Source organism: Austrofundulus limnaeus, unplaced genomic scaffold (assembly GCF_001266775.1).
Source record: "Austrofundulus limnaeus strain Quisiro unplaced genomic scaffold, Austrofundulus_limnaeus-1.0 Scaffold2, whole genome shotgun sequence".
NCBI classification, from domain to species: Eukaryota; Metazoa; Chordata; class Actinopteri; order Cyprinodontiformes; family Rivulidae; genus Austrofundulus; species Austrofundulus limnaeus.
The window spans coordinates 3,823,637-3,826,571 of record NW_013952404.1 but is presented as its reverse complement, the minus strand read 5'-3'; positions in this window follow the sequence as shown (position 1 = coordinate 3,826,571).

Below are 2,935 nucleotides of genomic sequence, written 5' to 3'. Positions count from 1 at the left end.
GGACAACAGAGCTGCTTCATGGAAGAAGAACCTCAGCTTAGCCTGTTAGCCTTTGTGCTAGCACTGACGCTATATAAGTATTATCTCAGCGCTTGTGCGACAAACAAACAAGCTAATCTGTTGTCCTCCATCCATATTTTCAGTTACAGGCTGAGTCATTTCWACCTTCTCCTCTCTGTCAACGCTCTCTGGTTTCATTTAAAAGAGTCGATCATCAGATATTGTCCAAGATTAACCTTCAGGGTGGATATAGCTCACTAGCAGCCTCGTGCCGATGACCTAGTTGATGTCATCATTTACCCAGAATGTTTTGTGTGTAAATAAAATGGCTCCATCCGTGTTAAAATATATTTAAAAACATTACAAAACTAAACAGCGCACAGTATTTTTACAGTATTTTACAGTTAAAATAAATGTTTATCAAATAAAGTTTAATGTTACAACTAATCGTGGATCCCTTTAAGGAATAACACAGACTGAAGGAGCAAAGCATGAGAAGTAATGATCACACACAACAAGGTGAGAGAAGCATGCAGCCGRGCATGTTCAAGACAGATTGTTTCCTTTCTGCATGAATAAGCGTGTGATATATGAAACGTGCTGAAATCTGTTTCACTCACTGGTCAATTATATACAATTTAATAGCTAATTGCGTTTCACTTGTCCCATTTTAAAGCTGTACAAATGTGAACAGGGAGAGGCTGTGATTTAACTGATGCTTGTTCAGCTTCCTCTTAATGCCATGGGTTTTGTCAACCTGATAAAGCCAATAAATAATAACTAATTATTAGCTGTTATTAATGCCATGTATAGTCGAAYGCAGGAGGGCATCAGTCACTTAGGCTGCTTCGCACAAAACTGTGTCACCAGCAAATTGGGAGGGATGGATTTGTAAACACTGGGCTACATTTACAGAGAAGAAGTAGTCAAGGTCCACAAAGCTGCTCCATATGGTGGATATAAAGTGAAATGCTGCCGGTACTAATTAAGGTGTTTATGAGGTTTCCCATAGGTTTGAAGGAATATTTTAAGGTCACCAAATACATCAGGAATGAGTCAATGCCAAAGGTCAGGGTAGGCTGATTCTAAATCCTGCTGATTTCGACTGTTGGGCACATTTGTGATGTATTTTTTTTCTTTTTATATAAAAAAAATGTTTTGTTCCGATGTTGGACATATGTGTCATCTGTCACTGTTCGTGTCATCAAACATAAAAAATTCTACAATGCAGCCTCTCTAAATTACATAGCAACACAAAAAAGTCATTACAGAAGTCCGCTCTGACGCGTTCAGCCATAACTCTGTTCGTTTAGAAAAATGCTCAGCTTTTTTGCCTGTGATCCTTTGCTTCATTCAGATGCTGGTCACACAAGTGGCAGCGTAAAAGAGAGTTTAAAAGTTAAAGGAGGTCATTTGAGGTGCCAGAAGAAAATATCACTGGTTGAATCACCTGGATGGAGGTGCCCGTGCAGGCAGTGATGAATTGTTTGAACGTTAWTTGAAGCTGGCTGTGAGAATACACAGTATTTTGGAGAGAAGCCCTMTTCAGCTCTCTATGTGCTTTTTTTGAAAACACTTCAGATCAGAAGTGGCTTGCTGCTAATGAATGGTAATAATAGGAGAAAGCTGCAACGTACTGTGCTTTCCAGGTAAAAAAAAAAAAAAAACAAGGCTAATTTCTGTTTCACCCACTTCAGACCTTTCAGCCAGGTTTTGTGTGAGGAAAATGGGGTTATTGCATGCAAGTTAAACAATTCCAAATCCATGAAAAAGTAATCAAACCAACCGTTGACAGGTTTTGAGGGATTATGTTTTAAGTCTAACCTGGATCCAAACACTGAGTTGTCCTGATGACCCATCAAGGAAGTGAGGCCTAACACGTGATATTATTAACCCCGGGTTTACTGCCACGTCAGATTGATGCTAGTTTTCACAAACACGACTGACCACCCTGTCCAGAGGTTAGTTTGCCACAGGAGGTACACTGATTGAAGGCACACAGAGCCAACAAAAAGCTTCCCACAAGGTGAATTTCCTGAACAAAGAAGCCAAATCAGAAGCATTCGCTCAGCTTGAACACCTTGTTGGTCCTAGAAAATGCAGTGAGTGCTTAATGCTAAAAGATGTTTTGCTTAATAGCTAAAAAAGAAAGCTTAAACTAGCCTAAAATAGCTTTAATAATTGGTTGAAAAAGTTAAAATTAGCACAAAAAATTAATTAAATAAATAAATAAATTGCTGAATTAGGCAGGAAAGAGCTGAAATTTAAAGTGAAATTTACAAGTTAGGAAAAAGTAGCTAAAACAGCTAAAATTAGAAGAAAACAGCTGAAAGAAGCAGAAAAAAATAGAAGAAAGAAGTTGAAAGAAGCACGGAAAAGTTAAAATTAGCAGAAAAGGTCAGTAAGACTGCTAAAAAAGAAGAAAAATGCTCAAATCAGCAAAAAAGAAGCCGACAGAAGCTAAAATTACCAAATAGAAGTGGAAAAAAGCTGAATCAGAACAAAATGTACAAATTACAGGAAAGATTTTTACACATTTTAAAGTGGTTTTAAGGATGTTGAAGACAGCTACATACATTTTTAATGAGACATGGCAAAAAAAGCTTAATATCTCAAAAAGTATAAATAGCTGAATAGCCAACATTTCTGACGGAGCTGAACATAAAAATTGTAAAAAAAATAAAAAAATAGCACAAATATTGTGGAACAAGATATCTGCCAAAAACATACGGATAAAGAAAAAAGGATCTCACTATGTGTGAAAGCTTTATTAGCATTCACAAAAAAGACAAACTGTCAGTAATTCACTTCTTTCAAATATTGAAATAGGACTCCTGATGGAATCCAAACGACAGTGCTTTCTAGCAAATTTGAGCATTGTTACTCATCGTTATCTCCCATTTCTGCACCCTGGGTGTTCTTTCACTTAAAAAGC